The sequence below is a fragment of the Muntiacus reevesi genome, chromosome 10 (assembly GCF_963930625.1).
Source record: "Muntiacus reevesi chromosome 10, mMunRee1.1, whole genome shotgun sequence".
Classification (NCBI taxonomy): domain Eukaryota; kingdom Metazoa; phylum Chordata; class Mammalia; order Artiodactyla; family Cervidae; genus Muntiacus; species Muntiacus reevesi.
This window is the reverse complement of record NC_089258.1, coordinates 21,794,989-21,807,547: the sequence shown is the minus strand read 5'-3', so window position 1 is coordinate 21,807,547 and position 12,559 is coordinate 21,794,989. Positions and strand designations below refer to the sequence as shown.

The 12,559-nt window shown below is 41.6% G+C and overlaps 1 pseudogene; it reads left to right on the top strand.

Moving 5' to 3' along the window:
- Positions 1 to 7,581: 7,581 nt before the first annotated feature.
- On the top strand, positions 7,582 to 7,808 carry LOC136143951 (U2 spliceosomal RNA; annotated as a pseudogene).
- Positions 7,809 to 12,559: the final 4,751 nt, after the last annotated feature.

Genomic DNA, 12,559 nt, shown 5'->3' with positions numbered 1-12,559 from the left:
GATCGTGGCCAGAATGATTTTTCCCTTAAAAAGATCAGTACACCTACCCTTGAGGGTAGTTCAAATTTTGAAATCATCTTTATGTATATATATACATGTTGGTTGTGCCCATGTTTGAAATAGTTCAGTGGTTCTCGAGTTCAAGTTTCAACAGAATAAGCGATTGTAAAATTGAGATCACTGGGATCCACCCCCAGAGTTTCTGACCGAGTGTGTCTGAATGAAGCCTGAGAACCTGAATTCTGACAAGCTCCTAGGTAGTGTAGAGGCTGCCCTTGGGGGATGTGCTTTCAAACCAGCCCTAGAGCCGCTCACTCAGCTATTTCAGAATCACTCCACAAGGTGGCGCAGTGGGAGCGCTTCTGGATAGGCTATTAGCCAGCTCTTCCACTAGGTGGTCAGCGGGCATCTGTACCAGGGACCCTCCCCACCACCTGCTGATCCCCTCATCCTCTTTTACTTTAAATTGTTAGGACCCAGCTTTCACTGCGGCATTCAGACCTCAAAAGTAATACAGTTTTAAATGAAACAAACTAGTAATGAATAAAGCAGTAATGAATTATGTCTTTATTTAACATAGGACCATATGCAAAAATAAAATGAGTAAAGACTTAAATATAAGACCTGCAACCATAAAACTCCTATAAGAAATCATAGGCAGTGAAATGTTTTACTTTGGTCTTAGCAAGGTGTTTTGGGGTTTGTCTAAGGCACGGTCAACAAAAGTAAAAATAAACAAATGCGACTACATCAAAGTAAAAACCTTTTGTATGGAGAATGGAATCATTAATAAAATAAAAAGACAACCTATTGAATGGAAGAAGATATTGGCTTGGAGGATGAGCAGTGGGCATTGATTCTCATAGAGAGGCAAGTGAGTTGGCAAAACAGGAACAGAGGCTTAAAATCTTTATTTAAATGTATAAAGATAAGCAATAAGAGAATAAAAATGAATTGGGAGCTTATAGCATAGTAATTAGTAAAAATTGTGATGTAAGATTTTGAAGAAGAGTAACAGAGTTAACCACCTGAAAAGCATTAGCGAAACAGTTCCTAGTGTGGGAGGGAAAGTTTTCTTCTACCAATGTAGGTCCCGGGGGTCAGGGGCCTGTTTAACAGGAGAGAGGTTTATTTCAAACGCGTGCAGGACAACTCAAAAATGAGTGGCTCCTTGAAAAGGGAGGGTGAGGGGTATACACTGCTCTAACAAAAGCAGAGGGTGGAGGGGAGCACGGGCGGGGCTCCTGCAGGAAGTGTGAAGGTTTTGATAGTTTGATATCAATGAGTTATTGCAGTTACTTATGATGTTGCAATGTTGTGATGATGAATGGATTGATGAGTTACTAGCTAACCAAGTTATGAAACATTGTCTAATTCTAGTTCTTGTAGTCCCCATTCAAGTTTCTAAAAATAACAAAGTGGGGTTAACTTTGAGATGTTTTTGTTGCTCAGTGGTGGTGTTCAGTCATGCCAGACTCTTTGCGACCCCAGGGACTGCAGCATGTTAGAAGGACAGATTTCTCTGTCCTTCACCACCTCCCTGAGCTTGCTCAAACTCGTGTCCATTGAGTCAGTGATGCCATCCAACCATCTCGTCCTCTGTCTTCCCCTTCTGCTCCTGCCCTTAATCTTTCCCAGCATCAGGGTCTTTTCCAGTGAGTTGGCTCTTCGCTTCAGGTGGCCAAAGTACTGGAGCCTCAGCCTCAGCATCAGTCTCTCCAATGAACATTTAGGATTGATTTCCTTTAGGATTGACTGGTTTGATCTCCTTGCAGTCAAGGGCCTCCCAGGAGTCTTCTTCAGCACCACAGTTCAAAAGCATCAGTTTTGAGAAATTATTAGACTTTAAAAATGTATTGATTAATCCTCATAGTTACTTCAAAAAAGATACGTAATTAAAATGTTTAGAATATGTGGCATCCACTGTTCATTCAGCTGGTGTTCTGTGCTTGCATGGGTCTGTGCAGTGAGAGCCCACTAAGGCTGCTGGCTTCCCAGAGCCTTCAACATTCCTGCTCAGAGTCCTCAGACCTTGAGACAGCTAGGGAGCAAGTGCACAGCAATCAAGGTTAGGGAAATGCCCATGATGCACTTCAAGAAAGCCACGGTGGCAGCCTCCGTCTTTAGATGAGGTGGTTGAGGAAAACTGTCTGACTGTAATAGTCAGGGTTCTCCTGAAAAATGGAACTGATAGCATGTGGATATACGTATGTAGATAAGATGTATGTGTGTGTATGTGTATATGTATGTATGTATGTGTGTGCGTGAGAGAGAGAGAGACTGATTTTGAGGAACTGGCTCCCGTGATTGTAGGGGTTGGCAAGTCTGAGATCTGAAGGGCAGGTTGGCAGACTGGAGACCCAGGGAAGGACTGATGCTGCCGCTTGAGTCCATAGGCTCTTTGGATTCACAATTTCCTCTCCCTTGGGAGACCTCAATCTTTTTCTGAAGACCTTTCACTGATTGAAGGAGGCTTATCCACATTATGGAGGGCAATTGTGTGTGCGTTCATGCATGCATTCTAAGTCACTTCAATCAGTCCGACTCTTTGTGACCCCATGGACTATAGCCTGCCAGGCTCCACTGTCCATGGGATTCTGCAGGCAAGGATACTGGAGTGCATTGCTGTGTGATGGAGGGCCGTCAGCTTGGCTCAAAGTCTACTGAGTTAAGTGTTAATTTCTATACTAAATACCTTCACAGAACATCTAGAATAATATTTGGCCAAATATCCAAACTTTGTGGCCCAGTCACATAAACACATGAAATTAACCATCACATTGGAACTGGTGAAAATACTGAAGCATGACCGAGCCATGGTTGGAACATTCCGAAAAAGAAGACAAGCAGCTCTGGTCTGGATGGGAAGGAGGTTGTTGGCACCACACTGTTGCAAGAAAAATTCTGGGAACATCAGGCTAAGGCCACATCATACAGGGCTCTGAGGGGTAAGGCAGGGGGTTTGAATTTATTCTGAGAGCAATGGAGAACACATCTGTGCAGTGATAAGTGTCAGGGTTACTTTTGAGAAGATCTTCCAGTTCTATGTACCAAGTGTAAAACAGGGTGCCTTCAGACAAAATGCCTTGCTGAATAATGAATCCCAGATAATGGCTCAAATGGAGAAGATAGATATTAAATATGTAAAGTAGCCTTTTTCTTACACTCTCACTCTAAAGGATACTTTTACAGTCACTGACACCCTAACTACAACTTTCCAACGTTTTAGTATTATATATGTATATTTCTATTTTGCATTTTAAATGACATTGTACTGTATTGCGTTACAGGCCTCTAAAAATGCTCAGGGGCTTCCCTGGTGGCAGCAAAGAACCCACCTGCAATGCAAGAGACACAAGTTCGATCCCTGGGCTGGGAAGATCCCCTTGAGAAGGAAATGGCAACCCACTCCAGTATTCTTGCCTGGCTGGGAAATCCCATGGACTACAGTCTATGGAATCACAGAGTCGGATGCAACTGAGCGACTAAAGACCAACAAAAGTACTGAGACTAATATAGACAAATTTTCATTTAGAACACAGCTGGAGTGCATTTTTTTTTTTTTTTTTTTTTTTTTTTTGGTGATGAGGAAGTCAGTTCCTTTTTCATAATGATGACTATTACAAACATTTCTGGGAACTTCTGCAATGTTTTCTTCAGAATGCTTCATACAGCAGTTATCTAATTTCAAAGCAGTCTCAATTTCATACTTTGAACAGAGTGCGAAATAATTGACCTCTGGCTATCACAAAAGGCACACAGCTTAGTAATGGAGAAGTCAAACCTTCTATATTTATTCAGAATCCCCTCAAAGGACTATGAAGCAACACTTAAAAGAGTCTTTTAAAAAAACTCAGCCCATGAAGCAGGGAGTGTGAGAAGCAGGGCCCTCAGCCGGTGTATGTGGGATCTGCAGTCAGAGAGCCTCCATCAAGAATCAGGCGGGTTTCCTGAGAGGTTTCTATTTCTAGCTCCTTTTACAAAATGCATCTCAAGGCAGCTTGATTACCAGGGAAGTACTTGAGAAAACAAAAGCAAATGGTTCAATAAGTGGGATGAGAGTCTGAGGCTAGTGCTTTCTGGGCATACTCCCCCCACCTACCACAGCTCCTTCAGCTGAAATGCCCACCCTCCCCTTGCCCTGGGGAAGGGTGGGGCCTCTCCGCCTGGACCTGGGAAGTGGCTAAAGCGGCCAGTACCAGGCTCAGGGCAAGGACATCTTCCCAGAATGCCCTGCCTTCAGCCTCTTTTTGCTTCCTCTGCTATGGAGACGCCCACCCAATTCTGGCAGTGACAGGTAACATTGAGAAAATAAAATGAGATCCTAACTTGTTCCCCTGACATTGTTTTTTTTTTTTTTTAAATTTTATTCTGACATGTGCACACAGCTATATGTATTACTTTATACTTATTTATTGTTTATTTGGGGCTGCAGTGCATCTTCATTGCTGCACGTGGGCTTTCTCTGGTTGCAGAGAGGGGGCTCTCCTCTCTAGTTGCACAGTTTCTCACTGTGTGGCTTCTCTTGTCAGGGTACACAGTCTCTAGGCACACAGGCTTCCGTAGTTGTGGCGCAGGCGCTCATTAGTTGTGGCTCAAGGGATTAGTTGGCCCTTAGCAGGTGGAATCTTCCCAGATCAGGGATTGAACCTGTGTCCCCTGCATTGGAAGGCAGTTTCTTATCTACTGCGCCACCAGGGAAGTCCTCCCAGGTGGTTTTGATAGCATTCCTGTTCATTTCAGGCAGCTTTTCCTCCTCGCTTCCCTGGTAGCTCAGTTGGTAAAGAATCCGCCTGCAATGCAGCAGACCCTGGTTCGATTCCTGGGTCGGGAAGATCCACTGGAGAAGGGATAGGCTACCCACTCCAGTAGTCTTGGGCTTCCCTTGTGGCTCAGCTGGTAAAGAATCCGCCTGCAATGCAGGAGACCTGGGTTAGATCCCTGGGTTGGGAAGATCCCCTGGAGAAGGGAAAGGCTACCTACTCTAGTTTTCTGGCCTGGTCACAGAGTCAGACACAACTGAGTGACTTCCACTTTCACTTTCTCCTCCTTGCTCTATCTGGAACCCCGGAGGGTATGATTTTTCAATGAAAAGGGAGAAAAATACACTTAGTATTTGGGAAGGCAACACTGATACAGCATTGGAGGGCTTGAAGAAAGATAACAAGAAATGTCTTAAATTCTAAAATTGAGGCATAAATTGTACCCCAGAGTGCGTCTAATGCTATGTTGCAGTTTGATCTTACAGTATACCAAGTGGCAAAGTCAGCTGAATTCACAATAACACGTTATCACTCTATCAAAGTGAGGGGATTGATTGGAACTCTAAGAATTAGAATGGGAATACACGAGAGAATCCAAAATATCTGGACAGCTATGAGTCCTGCCTTTTCCTTCCCCTCGGTTTTCCTTACTCCCCCGAGTCCTTCCTTGCATACAAGACCCTGAAACTCTCTTGCCTGAGTTCTGTTGCAAGGGGAAACCACTCTTCACATCCCAGTCCTTGCATGCTATTCTGGCTGTCTGATGGTCTGTAATTAGACTCGGAGCTCTACATGTCCAGGAAGTCAACTACAAAGTCAAACCCCGGAATAGAAAATAAGCTGTTTGTAATTAGCAAAATCATCAGAACGTGTGTGAGAATAGATTTTTTTTTAACCTGGCTTCTAGTTGCTTTCCAATGCTGTGTTAGTTTCTGTTGTACAACAAAGTAAATCAGCGAAATGTATCCATATATTCCCTCCCTCTTGGACCTCCCTCCCCACCCCAATCCCATCCACCCAGATCAAAACTACAAAGAGGTATCACCTTACAGATCAGAATGGCCATCATCAAAGAATGTGCAAATAATAAATGCTGGAGAGGGTGTGGAGAAAAGGGAACTGTCTTGTACCATGTGTGGGGATGTAAATTGATACAACTACTATGGAGAACAGTGTGGAGATGCCTCAAAAAACTAAAAATAGAACTACCATATGACCCACCAATCCCACCCGCAGGCACATACCCTGAGAAAAAACAAAAAATTCTAAATGACACATGCTCCCCAGTGTTCATTGCAGCACTATTTATAATAGCCAGGGCAGAAGCAACCTAGATGTCCACAGATAGATGAATGGCTCAAGAAGATGTGGTGCATGGATATTAATGAGTATTAATATTAGCATTAGCATTAATTAATACTAAATAATTAATTAAATATTAATTAGTATTAATATTAATGAGTATTAATGGGATATTACTCAGCCATAACAAGGAACAATGTAGGGTCACTTGTAGAAACATGGATGGACTTAGGGACTGTCATAAAAAATGAAGTAAGTCAGAATGGGAATGGATTATGGTGGTCTAAGACCAAGGAAAAAGAGAATATATTTTTATGTTGGGTTGAAGTGTCTATATGAGTGAACTACTTGAAGGCTGGATTCTGAGTTGTTTTGCTACCTCTAGGAGCACTAACACTGCTCAATGTTAGGCTGAGGATAATGTGGATTAAAGACTTGGTTTACATGGACTCTTTGATTTCAATGTTGGTTCTGGGGAGGTGGAAGCCCCATAAGCACACACAAATCTAATTTGATCACCATAATAGGCTCCAGGTCAGTTTGGGTGTTCTCACTCCCAGGGCCCTAGGAATGAAATTGGCAAGCAGTTTACTGAGATTCTGTTTGATTTTTAAAATGGAGAACTTTCAGCGCTGGGAAATAGAGGCCTGGATTGAACATCATGATGAGGAATCAAAGCCTCTCAATGTCTAGATTGGAACTCATCCACAAGCCATGATCTCCTGTAGTCTTTCAAGCAGGACTATATGAAATTCTCACAAAATGTGCTGTGAGTTTACTTCCTCACCTTCTCCTAAAGCCTATAGCCACTTAACAAAATAACTTTGCATGGGAAAATACACAAGGAATGCTCTCTGAGGCTAATACCCATAGACCAACTCAGTTACTGTGGTCCATTGGCCAGTCTGGGAGTATATAGAGGGGCTTATTAATATGATATATGGAATAGGGTCCAAGTCTACTACTTAGCTAAGTAGTCTACTAAGTCTACTTAGCTATTTTCTGTATACATCTACCCTGTACTTACTTTCCCAGTTCCTGAACAGAGCATTGGTTAGGTGACCTCACCAACTGGTACAATTTTACCACTGGTCTCCTGGTCCAGGGGGTGAAGTTGTTATGGTAGTAAGCCCCACATAGACAGAACAAGATGGCAGAGGAGTAGGTGGACGTTGAGTTTATCTCTCTCCATGGATAAATCAGGATTACACCTTCAGACACAGAAGGCCTTGCAGAATTCCAGCTGAGAGTGGACAGGAGTATCTGACCAGCAGAAAAGAATATATAGAATCACTCAAAACTCAGTAGGATGAAGGAACTAGGGGGAAAAACCTGAGGGTTCATAGGACTGGATCTGCACTCAGTGGGTAGGGGCATTGAAGAATGGTCTGATCCCCACATGTGGTCAAGTGTCTGAATCAGAGGAGAAACATTTAAGGCTGAGAGTGAACAGCTAATCTGTGTCAGCCTTAATGGAATGAGAATCAGACAGTCCTTTCCATAGCCACACCTATCAATCGCTTCTTGGCCTTTTGGCTAAGATCAAGTGTAGTATAGCCACACATACAGCAGAAAGGGACACAGGTCCCCTGGAAGGAGCAGTGGCTGGGAGCTGGAGTTTAGGGATTGTGGAGCAATCCCTAAAGATTAACAAATTGAAAGTTAAAAACCATATGATCATCTCAAGAGATACAGAAGTGTTTGACAAAATTCTGCACTCATTTATGATTAAAACTAATTAAAAAAAATGAGCATAGAAGGAACCTACCTTAACATAGTAAAGGCCATATATGATAAGCCTACAACAAACATTATTCTCAGTGGTTGAAAAACTGAAAGCATTCCCTCTAAGATCAGGAATAAGACAAGGGTGTCCACTGTCACCACTATTACTCAACATAGTTCTGGAAGTCCTAAGTACAGCAATCAGAAAAGAAAAAGAAATAAAAGGAATCCAGATTGGAAAAGAAGAAGTGAAGCTCTCACCATTTGCAGATGACATGATACTGTACCTAAGAAACCCTAAAGATAGTATCAGAAAATTGCTAGAGCTAATCAGTGAATTTAGCAAAGTTGCAGGGTACAAAATCAATACAGAGAAATCACTTGCATTTCTATATACTAACAATGAAAAATCAGAAAGAGAAATTAAGGAATCAATCCCATTCACCATTGCATCAAAAAGAATTAAATACCTAGGAATCAACTTACCTAAGGAGACAAAAGAATTGTACACAGAAAATTATAAGATACTAATGAAATTAATCAAAGATGACATAAACAGATGGAGAGATATTCCATATTTCTGGGTAGGAAGAATCAACATTGTGAAAATGACTATACTATCAAACACAACGTACAGATTCAATGTGATCCCTATCAAATGACATTTTTTCACAGAACTAGAACAAAAAATTTCACAATTCATATGGAAACAAAAAAGACCCTGAATAGCCAAAGCAGTCTTGAGAAGGAAAAATGCAGCTGGGAATCAACCTTCCTGACTTCAGATTTTACTACAAAGTTACAGTCATCAAGAAAGTATGGTACTGGCACAAAAACAGAAATACAGACCAATGGAGCAAGATAGAAAGCCAAGAAATAAACCCATGCACCTATGGGTAACTTATTTTTGATGAAGGAGACAAGAATATACAATGGGGCAAAGACAGCCTCTTCCATAAATTGTTCTGGGAAAACTGGACAGCTACATGTAAAAGAATGAAATTAGAACACTTCCTAACACCATCCACAAAGATAAACTCAAAACGGATTAAAGAGCTCAATGTAAGACCAGAGACTATTAAAGTCTTAGAGGAAAACATAGGCAGAACACTCGATGACATAAATCAAAGCAAGACTCTCTATGATCCACCTCCTAGAGTAATATAAACAAAAACCAAAGTAAATAAGTGGGACCTGATTAAACTTAAAAGCTTTTGCACAAAGGAAACTAAGCAAGGTGAAAAGACAACCCTCAGAACAGGAGAAAATAGTAGCAAATGAAACAACTGACAAAGGATTAATTTCCAAAATATACAAGCAGCTCATACAACTCAATACCAGGTAAGCAAACAACCCAGTCAAAAAGTGGGAAACAGACCTAAACAGACATTTCTCCAAAGAAGACACACAGATGGCTAACAAGCACATGAAAAGATGCTCAACATCACTCATTATTAGAGAAACTCACATCGAAACTACAATGAGATATCACCTCACACTGGTTAGAATGGCCCTCATCAAAAAGTCTACCAACAATAAGTGCTGGAGAGGGTGAGGAGAAAAGGGAACGCTCTTGCACTGTTGATGGGAATGTAAATTGATATAGTCACTATGGAAGGTGAAAAAACTAGGAATGAAGCCAGCATACGACCCAGCAATCCAATTCTAGGCATATACCCTGAGGAAACCAAAATTGAAAAAGACCCATGTATCCCATTGTTCATTGCAGCACCATTTACAGTAGCTAGAACATGGAAGCAACTTAGATGTCCATCGACAGATGAATAGATAAAGAAGTGGTGGTATATATACACAATGGAATATTACTCAGCCATAAAAAGGAATGCTTTTGAGTCAGTTCTGATGAGGTAGATGAGCCTAGAATCTATTATACAGAGTGAAGTGAGTCAGAAAGAGAAAGATAAATATATTCTAACACATATATACGGAATCTAGAAAAATGATACTGAAGAATTTATTTTACAGGGCAGCAATGGAGAGACAGACATAGAGAATAGACTTACAGACATGGGGAGAGAGGAGGAGAGGGTGAGATGTATGGAAAGAGTAACATGGAAACTTACCTTACCATATGTAAAATAAACAGCCAACAGGAATTTACCATGTGGCTCAGGAAACTCAAACAGGGGCTCTGTATCAATCTAGAGGTGTGGGATTGGGAAGGAGATGGGAGGGAGTTTCAAAAGGGAGGGGATATATGCAGACCTATGGCTGATTCATGTTGAGGTTTGACAGAAAACAACACAAGTCTGTAAAGCAATTATCCTTCTATTAAAAAAAATAAATTAATTAAAAAAAGGAGAAAGCCCCACATAGCCTTCCTCACTGTTGACAAAGAGCCAAAAGCAATGGCAAATGCCCAAGGGAAGTTCACGGGATATTGACACTGTTCATGACTAAAGATGCAAGGATGTAGACTCCCACCATGGTCCATTTAGCTCTCTAATATAGCCAGGGCAAAAGGCAGATGAAAACTGGATAATGACAGTGGATAATTCCAGGTGATGTCTCTAATTGCAGTTGCTTTTCGAGATACAGCCTCCTTAGTGGAGCAAATCAAAAGACCTCCAGTCATCAAGGATGCAGCTAAAGATAAGGAATTTTTTCCTGCTTATATTACTTTGCCTTATTATCCTGCCTTATTATTTCCTGCTTATATTGTCCTGCTTTGTTATTCCTGCCAAATAACAAAGGAAATGAGAACTTTCTTTGGCTAAGAAGAACATCTTCAGTGTCTTGCCTCAGGGGTATTTCAATGCTCTGGCTCTTTCCCACACTTTTCCCGTTTCACTGACCTGCAGGACAATATTCGGAGTCATTCACAGCATTGATAGCATCATGCTGACAGGACTCCAAGAGCTGACGGTGGGACACATGTGTTGGTGAGACACACATGCAAAAGAATGAAAGACGAACATTTTCCAGCCCAAACCACCAAGGTCTGTCTCCTTGGTGGAGTTTCTGGAGTCCAGAGTCACAGGACATTTGGGGATGTTGTCTCTAATTTGAAAGAATGTTGCTGTAAATTGTGTTCTTTACTTCTCAGAAAGATATACAATGCTTGGTGTGCCTCTGTGGGATTTGGAAGTAGTCTATATCAAAGTTAAGTGTGCTGCTCTGAGTGACCTGAAAGGTTTCCAGTTTTGTATAGAGCAGTAAAGCTGCATGAGAAGGCAATAAGGCAATAAGATGGTCTACATTGCCTAGAAGGAGATAGGACCAGAGGTAAAGATCTATATTGATTTATGGGCAGAGCCTAGTCCCTTCCCAGGGACTGGGAAGGATGGGTGATAATGAGTGAGTAGTGTGACAAGGTATGAATAGTACTGATTGAGTGTCCAGCAAAAATGCGTATTTTTATCACTGACATTGTTTAGGACATCTAGAACATGGTGATAATAAATAGTAGATTTTCAGTTAGATTGATCCTTATTTTAAAATTGTACCCCCTTACTACCTCATATTTGTTGAGAACATTTTGGGTTTGTCAATAGATAGATAAATTGATAAATACCCGTGTGGTGCCCCACTGTGCATGGAGCTTTTAAGAATCTGGTAGACACCTAGAGATGGTCAGACAGAGTGAAGTAAGTCAGAAAGAGAAAAACAAATGTTGTGTATTAATGCATATGTGTGGAATCTAGAAAAAAATGGCATGGATGATCTCATTTGCAAAACAGAAATATACACAGACGTAGAGAACAAACATATGGGCACCAATGGGGACAAGTGGGGGTAGAATGGATTGGGAGGTTGGGGTTGGCACATACACACAATTGATCGTACGCATGAAACAGACAACAAAAGAGAACCTGCTGTGTAGCACAGGGAATGCTACTCCGTGTGCTGAGATGGCCTAAATGAGAAAGAAATCCAAACACAGAGGGAATATATGCATATGTAAAACTGATTCACTTTGTTGGCCAGCAGAAACTAATTCAACATTGTAAAGCAACTATACTCCAAAAAAAATTAATTAAAAAGAAAAGAGTCTGGTAGAGAAGATAGCCAACACGCTGAAATGAGTCAGTCTTTCCCATTACTCTGATGTGTGCCTACTGAACTCACAAATAAAGTGACAAAAGCCAGCACTGCCATGCGTGGGTGTTACCGATGACTAACCCTATAACTGGCCCTGTGGGTTACAATCTGAGGCAGACTGGTAAAACTAGCGAGAGAATGGACTTCAGCCAGAGATCTGGAGGTGAGTGCAATAATTCACAAGGCATTAACTTTTCTTCCTAGGTGCATGGAGGGCATAAAAGGTAAATACAAGCTTTTGTTTTATTTCATTTCATTTAGGAGGATAGATATGAAGTGAGTACGGTCGTCATTGTCATCTCCCCACCAACTGTGCATTGCAGACACAGCCTGTCTCCCCACCCGCACCCTGTGGGTTCCACCTGCCTCTTCCAACCCGTATACTGGCATCTTTCCACCTCCTGTCTTCTAGAAATCTGTCAGAGTCTTCAAAGTCTCCATCGTCCACTCTGCTCCCTTTCCTTGGTTTCCATGGATTTACTCCCACTTGTACCTCTCTTGGATGATTTTAGTGAGGGAGACAAGGAAACCTTGTATCTCATTCTACCATCTTGAACCAGATGACTGGGCTTTTACATACGGTTTCCCTTTGGTTTAATTACCACAGACATCTGTAGCAGTATAGGGGAAATGCTGCATGCTGGCAGTAGTACAGTTAAGTCCCCTACATACAAACCTTCAAGTTGTGAACTTTCAAAGATGAGAAC